This window comes from Drosophila sechellia, unplaced genomic scaffold (genome assembly GCF_004382195.2).
Source record: "Drosophila sechellia strain sech25 unplaced genomic scaffold, ASM438219v1 2R_2, whole genome shotgun sequence".
Lineage (NCBI taxonomy): Eukaryota > Metazoa > Arthropoda > Insecta > Diptera > Drosophilidae > Drosophila > Drosophila sechellia.
This window is the reverse complement of record NW_022611043.1, coordinates 399,704-412,642: the sequence shown is the minus strand read 5'-3', so window position 1 is coordinate 412,642 and position 12,939 is coordinate 399,704.

Below are 12,939 nucleotides of genomic sequence, written 5' to 3'. Positions count from 1 at the left end.
ACTTCTTCCTTATAATAAATTTCAACAAAAACACAAATACAAATTTCAACTTAGACAATCTATTCGACGATATAGAAAATTGGTGCTCCTACTCAGGGGCATCGCTATCCCTATCCAAATGTCAACACCTCCACATATGCAGAAAACGTCACTGCACATGCAAGATAAGCTGCAACAACATCCAAATTCCTAACGTTACTTCCTTAAAAATTCTAGGAATGACCTTAAACAACAAATACAAATGGAACACACACATAAACCTACTTCTACCCAAACTACACAACAAGCTAAATATAATAAAATGCTTATCTAGTCTTAAATTTAATTGCAACACGCATACACTACTTAATGTCGCAAAAGCAACAATTATAGCCAAACTAGAGTATGGTTTGTTTTGTACGGCCATGCTCCCAAAAGCATTTTAAACAAAATAAAAACACCGTTTAACTCCGCTATCCGTCTAGCTCTCGGGCCTATCGCTCTACCCCAATAAATAACTTACTTTACGAATCGAATACTCCCTCTTTAGAAATGAAACGAAACCTTCAAATAGCCAAACTATCCCAAAACCTAATCTTCTCCAAAAACACTCCAATACATAAGTTCTTGCAGCCTAAAAAAGCTAATAAGAAAAAAACATCAACAATAGACCGAACAATCAAGCTTAGCCTAGAACTTAATCTACCCTACAAACCAATAAAACTCCATAAACACAGGCCATCATGGACCCTCCCCAATCTAATAGACACGTCACTTAGAATCAATAAGAAAGAACAAACATCTCCAGATCAATACAGAAAATTATACGAACACACAAGGAATAACCTCAAAACACACAATTTCATATTCACTGACGGTTCAAGAATTAATTACACAATATCATTCGCCATTACAACGGAGACAGACGTCTTGATACGGCATACTTCCCCCATATTCATCCGTCCTCATCTCCGAAACAATCGCCATTCTAGAAGCAATAGAACTTACTAAAAACCGAAGAGGCAAATTTATTATCTGTTCCGACTCCCTATCAGCAATAGATTCAATTCAAAACACAAATAATAACAACTTTTACCCAAGCAGAATACGATCGCTAATAACGCAACACGCACCTAAAATTAAAATAATGTGGATTCCTGGCCATTCAGGAATAAAAGGAAATGAACTAGCCGATCAAGCTGCAAAATCAGCAAGCAGTATGCCACTTATCCTCACCACAAACATAAATACCACAGATATAAAAAAACAGCTTAAAGCCGACCTTGCGACAAAACAGAAAGAACACATAATAAACTGCAGTCCATGGTACCAATCTATTAACACGAACACCTCTCACACATGCGATTACCTTAAACAATCCCACCCAAATTGGACCAGACTCGACCAAATAAAAATAATACGACTTCGACTAGGACACACAAACATAACCCACCAACACTACCCAATCCCAATTCAATACCAACTTGTCCGTATTGCCAAGGTGATATTTCTTTAAACCACATATTAAACTCATGCCCATCCCTTCTACAAGCCAAGCAAGATATATTTAACAACACCAACCCTCTAGACCTTCTTAGCAAACCCAATCCACATAACATAAAAAAAACTCCTACTTTTCCTCAAAAAAACTAAATTATACCACAAAATCTAAAAACAAAACAGGCATTTGTACATAACAAGCTAGCAATTAATTACCAAACTAAATTAAGATATAATAACATTGTAAATAAATATAGCTGTAAGCCCCGTAGCTAATGCTGTACTATCTAAGTTAGTCTAGTTTTCTAAACTATTCTATCTATCATTATAAATAAATAAATAAAATAATGGAGTACATACCAGAACGAGAAGGTAGCCTAGAAGACAATGTCGACTGTCTGAGTTGTTTAGAGCCATCATCATCACAATACAGAGAAGGCGAAAATTTGACCTTCACAAGTACTGAAAAGCATGTCTTTAAAATTAAACATAAAGACCCTATCTATAGAAAACCTTATAAATACCCACAAGCCTACGACAATGAAGTCGAATTACAAATCAAAGAAATGATTCAACAAAGCATCGTTCGGAAATCGAACTCACCTTATTGTTCACCCATCTGGATAGTACAGATAAAGCGATGCAAAGTTCAGGATAGTAATCGACTATTGCAAGCTAAACGAAATTACTATTGATGACAAATACCCAATTCCAGCTATGGATGAAATACTAGATAAGCTCGGTAGGTCTCAATATTTCACTACAATAGTTTTAGAAAAAAAATTTTTCATCAGATCCAAATGGACGAAAGCTCGATTCAGAAAACAGCTTTCTCCACAAAAAATGGATATTACGAATACACTCGAATGCCATTCGGATTGAAGAACGCCCCCGCAACATTTTAACGTTGCATCAACAATCTATTTGAAGACTATATGGACGTTTATTGAAGTTTATATGGACGATATAATAGTTTCCACTTCATTGGTAGAACACCTATTATCTCTACTTAAAGTATTTGAGAAACTACAAGAAGCTAATCTAAAGTTACAACTCGACAAATGTGAGTTTATGAAAAAAGAAACAAAATTATTGCGTCATATTGTAACTACTGAAGGCATAAAGCCTAACCTAAATAAATTAGAGGCAATACAGAAATTCCCATTACCTAAAACTAATAAAGAAACAAAATCATTTTTAGGACTTTGCGGCTTCTACCGTAAATTTATACCTAACTTCGCAAAATTTGCTAAACGAATACACAAAAATTAAAAAAAGGTTCCATTATAAATTCTAAAGATACCGATTATATATCAGCCGTCGAAAAATTAAAATTTTTAATTATGGCCGAACCAATAATAATTTATCTAAATATTGAAAAAACATTCTCATTAACCACAGACGCCAGCAATGTTGCTCTAGGTGCTGTATCATAACAGGATCATAAACCTGTCTGTTATGCTAGCCGCACTCTCAATGAACATGAACTTAACTATTCGGCAATAGAAAAATAACTTTTAGCTATTGTCTGGGCCACTAAATATTTCAAGTCCTACCTTTTTGGTCTTAAATTTCAGATCCTTAGTGATCCCCAACCTTTAGTATGGCTCGATAATATCAAAGAACCAAACATGAAACTCCAAAGATGGAAAATCAGACTAAATGAGTTTGATTACCATATAAAATATATACCAGGAAAAGAAAACCATGTCGCCGATGCACTTTCACGTGTAAAAATAGAAAACTTCTACAGTGAATCTACCACCTCAGCTGCTACCATACATAGTAGCCATGAAGATAACCAAAATTACATTTCATTAACGGAAAAACCAATCAATTATTAGAACCAACAAATTGAATTTATTAAAGGAAATTCTGATGACATTAAACTAATATGTATAATGAAATGACACCCGATCAGGCAATGGATAACAATTGGACAATGGATAATAGATTACTTATGAACAAAAGAAACTTTAGTATATTTTAATAATAAAGAATATCTCATAATATTCCAAAATGCTTACTTAGAAATAGCTAGTCCGAATAATTTAACAAAAGTTATGAGATCTACAAAAAAATTAATAAATTTCATTACATATGCACAATTCAAGGAAGTCACACTTAAAAGTCATAAAGAGCTCTTGCACCCAAGTATAGAAAAAACCGTTAGCATCTTCAAAGAAAAATTTTACTACCCTGATCATCAAAAATTAATTAAAAATATTATAAACGAATGTAAAATATGTAACATTGCAAAAACAGAACATAGGAACACAAAATTAGCATTCGAAATAACCCCAGAAACATTTAACCCAAGGTAAAGAAACGTAATGGACTTTTACATGATAGACTTTTTTTTTTTTTTTTTTTTTTTTTTTAAATGGTCATTCTATTTATTAAGGTTTCAAAAGGAATCGTTCAGTAATTCCTCTGAACTTAACCTAATGTGTGATAAAGATAAATGAGACCAAGTGGTATCTTAATTATAAAGTACAAAAGAAAATGTAATATGTTATGTTATCCTCCGGGTAAGGAGATCGCTGGGGTGTACCCTCTTCAGTCTTCGGAGGGAGATGGGATCAGCTAGGATAGTTGCTAGTTGGTTCGGGTGGGCTATAAGCCTGTCGGCATAACGGCTGCTGTGGAAATTAATCTGATCCCCAAGAAGGGTAACTTTCAGATCTCTTTCGATGACTATGTTCGTCACGTACCAGGGGAGCCCAGATGCGTGACGTGCAGCTCTCGACTGGACCACACGGAGCCTATTAAGCTGGTATTTGGCGGCAGTTCCCCACACCTGGATGGCATAACTCCACGTTGGAGCGAGAATGGCTTTGATTAAAAGAGCCTTAGAGCTCATTTGAAGTTTGCTGGAGTGGAAGAGCCAGTCGAGCTTTTTTAGCTTCGCCAGTGACTTAGATCTGACCGACGTGATGTGGGCCCTCCAGGTCAGTCTCCGATCTAGATGAACTCCTAGGTAGCAGTGCGAACTAGCATTGGTGATAGGGCTTCCATCGAAGGTCAGATCAGTGCAGGTTCCGGGTCGCAGGGAAAAGGTTACACAGGCTGACTTTGAGGAGTTAATGGCCACATTCCATTTGGCAGTCCATTTTTCGATTGCGTGCAGCCATTCCTGGACAGCGTTAGAGGCAGATTGCAGTGAAGGATGAGACGCCAGCATGGCAGTGTCATCGGCGTAAGTGGCCAGAAGCAGCTGAGCCGGAGGGACTTCGGCGTTGTTTGCGGGAGATGGCATGTCAGCAGTGTACAGGGTGTATAGGAAGGGCCCAAGAACACTTCCCTGTGGAACTCCTGCGTGAATCTCTTCCAGGCTGGATCGAGCATCACGCACAGCAACGTCGAACGTCCGATTAGAGATGAACGATCTCAGGATGGCATAGTAGGGAGCAGGAAGGAGAGCTTTCATCTTGTATAGAAACAATTTTTATCTTGAATTGACATTTATTCCAAATTCACCTTTTTTATAGAAATTAATAGCAGAGTGGCTCGAAGCTAAGCGAGCTATACTTTTAGTGTTTCCCAATATGGGTAAACCAGTACAAATTAAGACAGATAAAGATTCAGCATTTGACATAACTACTAGTAAAAATGGAATTTCTGACGTTTAGATATTTCATAAAACAATAAATGAGAAACTAAGGATAATTCATAGAGAAAATAATCCAGAAACTAAGTAAACCAAATTCTAAACCACACTTTTACCACACAATTCTGTGGTGGTAAGAAGTGGTAAAAACCACCACCCACCATCACCAACACCGTCCACAAAGCTGCTAAATTTGCGGCAAAGCAAAATAATCCGGGCGGGAAAAGTGAAGGGAATAAGTGACGAAATAAGACACACACCGAAAAAATCATGGGAGTGGGAACTGATGCTAAACGCATTTTAAGTCTGTAAATATTTTTATGTACCTCAAACCGATGCACAGAAGCGTTAAAAAAATATATTGTTAATCCACGCCAATTTTACAGTGAAAAAAAAATTATTTCCAACAAAAATTATTTTAAACAAAAAAATTATTTTCAACAGAAATTATTTTGAACAAAAAATGATTTTCAACAGAAAGTATTCTAAACAAAAAATATATTTTCAACAGAAATCAATGTGAATAAAAACAAAAAACAAAAACATATACTTATTTTTTATAACAGCGCGTATTTATTATTCGCTTTTCATTTATTATTGTAGTATTATATTTTCATTCGATTCAAGCGCGACATTTGACGCTGCAGCCTTTGTCTTTATTTATTGTTTGTTTGTCTTTGGTCAACTGCCACCCACACAGGCAGCTTTTGCATACCTAAGCGAGTTGGACTGCTCATGCAGCCCGGATTCTCAGAGTGTAGGAATAATAAACCACACTCCACATACTCCGATAGCGAACATCAAGCTCCCCTCTAAGACGTGTAACCACGAATCCCCCTGCAATGGCGATAGATCCAGAACAGCTCAAAACCGTAATACAGGCAATTGTGGCCAATTCTTTAGCGGAGGAGGCCGCCAAAGACGAACTCGAACCAAATGAAATGCGTCAGAAAAGTCAGGAGCTGGGCAGCGAGTCGGCAGCAGCACATGTCGTGCCCACCCCAGCCGTGGCTGAGCCAACCACGAACCTATAGATATAACTAATAATTCTCCATGTAGCGTGACTTTAGAAGCCGGTAAATATTTTCCTGAATTCTCGGGGTCCCAGGAATCATATGTTTCGTTGCGACAAGCGGCGATAGCTGCACATCGAATATTTAAAAATTTCAACGGCACCTCTCGCCATTGCGAGTCAGTGACAATTATTAAAAACAAAGTTAGGGCCAATTTACTTCATTGAACAAGACATGAGCACTTTAAGACAGGGAAACAACATGACTCTGTTAGAATATTATAATGAGGTCGAGAAAAAACTCACCTTACTCACAAATAATGCTCATATGTCTCACGATCCAACGACGGCAAAAATATTGTGTGAAAAATTCAGAGAGGACGCATTGCGTATTTTCATCTCGGGACTTAAACGCAAACTCACTGAAGTGCTATTCGCGGCAAAGCCGAAAGTCATGCCGTCAGCTTTAGCTTTAGCGCAAGAAGTAGAATCTAACCATGAGAGGTACGTTGCAAAAAGTCAGAAAGACAAAGATCGCAAACCTACTGCAAAAGTGCAGGGTCGTCAACTTGACAAGTACGACCACCATGACCCACAACCTAATAATACCAAAAATCCGTATTTCAATAGGCAGCATAAGGCACAGGCTCTCGCCGACCCGCAAAATGTCAAAAATTACAAAAAAAACGGCACACCAGAGCCTATGGAGGTCGATCCCTCATTTTTTAAATAGCTGCAGCCGACCCAGGCAAATGCCTATCAGAATAGAAGACCAGCCACCTCTGAGCGCACAGGCGCCGTAAGGAAACAACAAAAAATTAATTTCATTACGCAGAATGCGGAAAAAAAGACAGGAGATATGCCGTCTCCGCCTCCAAAGCGGAATCGAAAATAGCCGACGATGCCAAAGCCGATTTTGATTCTGACTACGTAAATTTTTTTCGACCGGCGCGTCAAAAAATTTCATCCGACCTCGCAAAGAGCTAAAGGGTATCCGCCCGGTGGACTCTTCTTTCGAAATTCACTCAATTCATGGCGCCACGACTTTTTTCATTCTACCAGATTTTACTATATTCGACGGGATAATCGGGGCCGATCTGTTAAAACAGGGCGGCGCATCTCCACAAGGAACCGACGAGGCCGACAATCAAAATATACGATTAGTCAAAGACTTTCGTAAGCTAAACGAAAGGACTATCCCGGACAAATACCCGCTGCCAGATATCGACACATCCAAGTACAATTCAATGAGGCGCAAAAAAATTCTTTCGAAAAACTGCGCAACATTTTGGCATCCGAAGATGTTATGCTTAGATACCCGGATTACAAGAAGCCATTCAGCCAAAGGTATTGGCCTACGGTATTGGAGCAGTGCTTTCACATAAGAATCGTCCTATTACAATGATCTCGAGGACATTAAAGAATAGGGAAATGAACTATGCCACAAATAAAAGAAAATTATTAGCCATCGTTTGGGCGTTGGTCAAACTGCGACACTATTTATATGCGGTGAAAGATAAAACTATCTTTATTTACCATCAGCCATTGTCATTCTCGTTATCAGATTCTAACCCTAACGCGAAAATTAAAAGGTGGAAGGGTCGCATGGAGGAAACGGGTGCGAAGGTAGTATATAAACCGGAAAAAGAAAATTTGGTTGCGGATGCCTTGTCTAGGCAGCAAATTAACGCCATAGAAGAACAGGACGCAGAATCATGTGTTGCGACCATTCACAGTGAGATTTCCCTCGCCCACACCATATAAACAACGGATAAGCCCCTAAACTGCTTCCAGAACCAACTAATTCTAGAAGAGGCCCGCTTTCCGCTAAAACGCTCATTCGCTCTCTTCAAAAATATGAAACGACACGCAACCAACTTCACCGACAAGGAGTCATTACTCAATGACCTTGCGGATGCAATAGTCTCAAGGGCATTAACGGCCTCCATTGCGATTTGAACACGTTAGCAACGGTGCAGGACGACTTAGTGCGGAGATTCCCGATTTTCTCAGGGGATAAAAAATATTTTCTCACTTCCATTGACAAGTTTTCGGAATTCGCCGTCGTACAGAATGTGCCGGCAAGAACAATTGAAGATTTAAAACCGGCCTTGTTACAGGTTATGAATTTCTTCCCATTTCTTCTTCCGAGGTGATTTACTGCGACAACGAGCCATCATTAAAATCGCACACCATCACGGCCATGCTAGACAACCATTTTCGCGTAATCATCAAGAATGCGCCACCCCTTCACAGTGCCTCAAACGGGCAAGTGGAACGTTTTCACAGCACTCTACTAGAGCTCGCCAGGTGCCTAAAAATTGACAAGGGCATAAGTGATACTGTGGTAATCTTGTTAGCCACTACCAGATATAACAAATCAATTCATTCGGTCATCGATAAGAGGCCAGTCGACGCAATACAAGAATCCACGGACGACACACAAGAACGGATTGCTGACAAAATGAAGAGTGCCCAAGACGCGCTAAGGTCTAGAGAGAGTGCATCTCGACAAAACAGAGTCTTCGAAGTTGGCGAAAAGGACCACGGTCCTCATTGAAGGGAGGAACCTAAGACAACCTAAAATAACTCTCTCGCTTAGTTTTAAACTTTTTATTATTACTACCTATTACCAGCCATTTGGCAAACTTCCATTTAATAGACATTAAATCCGTTGCCAAAGGCACGACGATTTAGTTTTAGGATAAATTTAATCGGTGATGGGATAAACCTCAACGAACAAGAAAAAGCGACTTAAAAAATTCATTTCCACAGGCGCAGAATTTTCCTCCTCCTTTCACTGTCATTGGTGTCAGCGCTCATCCCCATCATAGATGGAGGGATCCTAGTGTGGGAGGAGCTCGCGTACGTGACACACTCGGCAAATCTTTCGGAATACATGCGCGTAATAGAAGAAACAAGCAGCATGAACGAGATGTTTCCACAGTCTCAAATGAGGAAGTTGCTAGAAGTGGACACCTCGCACCTTCGGGACACGCAGGGTTCGATAAGGGAATCGATAGGAGTTTAGATTTTCTGGGCTCAATGCTAAAGGTAGTAACGGGGACGCCGGATGCCGGCGATCTAGAAAGAGTTAGGTTCACAGAGTGGCAGTTGACACAGTCAAAAAATAGACAAATCAAAATTAATACTAGAATACAAAGTCGAATCAATCAATTAACAACAACTGTAATTCAAATCTTGCAAACACATAAAAATACCCATATTGACACCAGCCATTTATATGAGACACTGCTGGCTAGGAATAGAATACTAATGTTGGAGTTACAGAATTTAATACTGGCTGTAACACTGGCGAAAAACGATATTGTCAGTTCAAATATCCTAGATCATGCAGACTTAAAATCAGTTAGGCTGATACTTATGTCGGCATCGTCTGTAAAAATACTACAATCCTCTAAAATAATACACTTCATTATTAAATTCCCGTAAATAAAATTATTTTGTAAGAAGGTCACTATTTTCCCAGTCACTTGTAAAGGGGTTATGCTGCGAATAACCGACAACATGGTAGTAAAGTGTGGAGAAGAAGTCCATACAATCAAAAACTGCATCCCAACACCGGGGGATAGCTTTTGCCAGCTATCAACGGAAATCTCGTGCGCCAGGGAACTACACGCAGGCGTTCTAGCGCATTGCTACACCCGCTTACCCGCGTGGATGAGGGAATCATCATCATCAATGACCGGCCTGCCAGGGTCACGGTGGACAACGGAACAGAAGTCTATCTACGTGGCACACATCTCATTACCTTCAACGATCGCGTCGTGATAAATGACACCACCTTTATAAATCACGACAAGGCCCAAATACGAGCTCCAGGAGTAGCTAGTTCCCCGTCATTGAATATCACCGCCAACAGAGATATTCTGAGTCTCCCCTATCTTCACCAGCTGAGTGAACGTAACTTGGAGTTCATCATTCACATCGCATGATATTTATCGCAGCAGCGTTTAGTTGCGCGTTAATTTGCATTGGCATCGCCTGTCTACGGATCATCGGAGCGCGAAGATCTGCAATCCAATTAAACGGGATGATCGCCGAATTAAGACCATTCGAGGACGGCCGTAATCTTGAAGGGGGAGTAGTTAACACAAGCCAACGAACTAGAACAGTTGGCTCAGTGTGTGAAACATAATGTCAAAGTGCTGACCCAGCATTGGGCCGGAAACCCGTGCGCAGCCGGCAAACACAGCATATTTGCGTGGCCGCAGCGAGTCTTTGTTAGCTTTAAGAATAATTTTAAGTTAAGTTTGAATTTGCATTTACCAGAATGAAGAGCGGCAGCTCATCAACTTAGACTAAGCGTCGTAAAACACATATTTATTACTTACTCTGCCAGGCCACACGGCTGGCAGTTAAAAGAGGAAAGTCCCTCTCAACGTAAATAATAATCTCCTGCTCCCCGGACTCCCCGGAGCAGCCAGCAAAGGAAGCCGTTCACCTCTGGCGGAAACCTGACGACGACAATATCGCAAGACGGTGCGATCAATCGTTAAATAATTTATACAATCATAAAATTAAGCATAACACAACTGGATAATTCCAGCCGATATTTTTAAGTAGGCAAGAAGATCTGGATACGATACCCAGAAAAATAAAGTAGATAACAAGCAAGATAACAAGTAAAATGAAACACAAAAGGAATTCAAAATAGATAGATATAGACAAGCACCATTAGTAAAAACTAAGACAACAAACCCATTAAGGAAAACAGGAGAAATTACACAAATAGTTGATAAACACTATGAAGAAAAGAACAGAGGAAGAAAAATTACTCACTACAAATTAAAATATAAAAAGAAAAATAATAAAACTAAATATGATAATAATTCCAGCACAACCCCAAACGATCAAGACAATCCAACATAACAACAAATTCTTGATGACCCTTTTCTATTTGTTACTATGCTCTACCCGATATGCCCAAGGACAAAGACTTGAAGTAAATCCAATTCAAGCCAAAAATGTCTACATAATATTTAATACTGGATCAATACTGATATTTAATACTGGATTTGTTTCTCGGCTTTCCCCTGATCAAACATCGTCGGATGTATTGTCTTATATACAAGACAAAACAAAAGCCGATAATATAAAAGTGGAAAAATTTAACTTCTCTTACGCTAGGGACATATCATCTTTCAAGATAACTGTCTCAAACGAGCTCTTTTCGACCATATGTTCGGGTGATTTTTGGCCGGATAGTATGGTGGTAAAAGAGTTTGAAGCTAAGATCAAAAATAAGAAAAAGGTGCCCGTGGGAATTAAACTTCCCTCACGTGGCCAGACCACTGCACCATCCGCCTCTTCATCTTCTTCCTCTTCAAAAAACTAAATACAAAACTTACTATCTCCTATCAAAATGTTAGAGGCTTGCATAGCAAATTAATCAAATTGTATTGTGATAGTCTTTCATTTGCATCCCATATAATAGTGCTCACAGAGACTTGGTTAAAGCCGGAGATACTTAACTCCGAAGTCTTCCCAGGTATGTACACTATATATAGGTTTGACCGTCCCTCCAGACGGGGAGGTGGAGTCTTAATTGCGGTTAGATTTACCCTCGCGTCGGAGGAGTTACTTTTGGACGATTCCTGTAACTCGGAATTCGTATGTGTAAAGCTGTCTTTTTCCGACAGATCAGTTTATATTACGTGCTCCTATATGCCGCCATCTTCTGAATTCCCACAATATCAGAATCATCTGTCCGCTATCCAGTCCATCTTGAATAAACTTTCTGACAGGGACCAATTGGTAGTTCTATGTGATTTTAATATACCTGGCACAATGTGGTCCCCAGAAAAACAATCGAATATCCTTCTCCCTTTAGCACAACATGACTTTATTGACGGCTTGCTCGACTTATCGCTGTCGCAAGTTAATTATATTCCAAATTCTCTTGGTCGACTTTTGGATCTATGTTTTGTAACAAGTCCTGAATGTGTGTTTCTGTCCAGGGTAATACCTCTTACTCAACCTGAAGATCAATATCATCCTACTTTCGAGGTGGAAATCGACTTAGGTACGGTATTAAAAGTAAATTCAGAGAAGTCAACAAAACGAATTCTCTGTTTTCGCAAGGCAAATTTTCGGAGGCTAAACAATTTTATAGCTGGCTTTATTTGGTCCGATCTTTACTCCTGCAACATAATGGCGGATGCGATTAATATGTTTTATACCGCAATTAAATCATTTTTTAAATCTTGTGTTCCGATGTACTATCCGTCAATCTCTAAACCTCCTTGGTTTAATAAAGAGTTGACACACCTAAGAAATGTAAAGTCCAGACTCTATATGAAATTTAAAAATACCGGTTCTCAGTCCATCCTTTGTAAATATTTAAGCGCTCGGTTAAACTTTACCGTGCTTAATGCTCAGTGCTACAAAAATTATTTAAACCGTTGTAAGTTCCAGTTTGCACAGGATCCGAAACAGTTTTATAATTTCGTTAGCACTAAGCGAAAAACAAGTTCTCACCCTTCCTCGCTATTTTTTGAAAACCCTACGGTTACATCGGATCAGGCAATAGCCGATCTATTCGCCAAGTTTTTTCAAACTACATATTCAACTTTACCTCATTCCGAACAGCCATACTCTTATGCGGTATCTAAGTCGAATCTAATATTTTGCCCCACTATAAACGAAAGCTCACTGCTTAACGATCTTCAGCGTGTTAAACCGGTCTATTCGGCAGGTCCCGATGGAATTCCTGGCTGTGTGCTCAGATTCTGTGCGGAAGCCTTGTGCAAGCCTCTACTGAAACTGTTTACCTTATCTTTGGAATCTTCACAATTCCCTCATATATGGAAGGAGT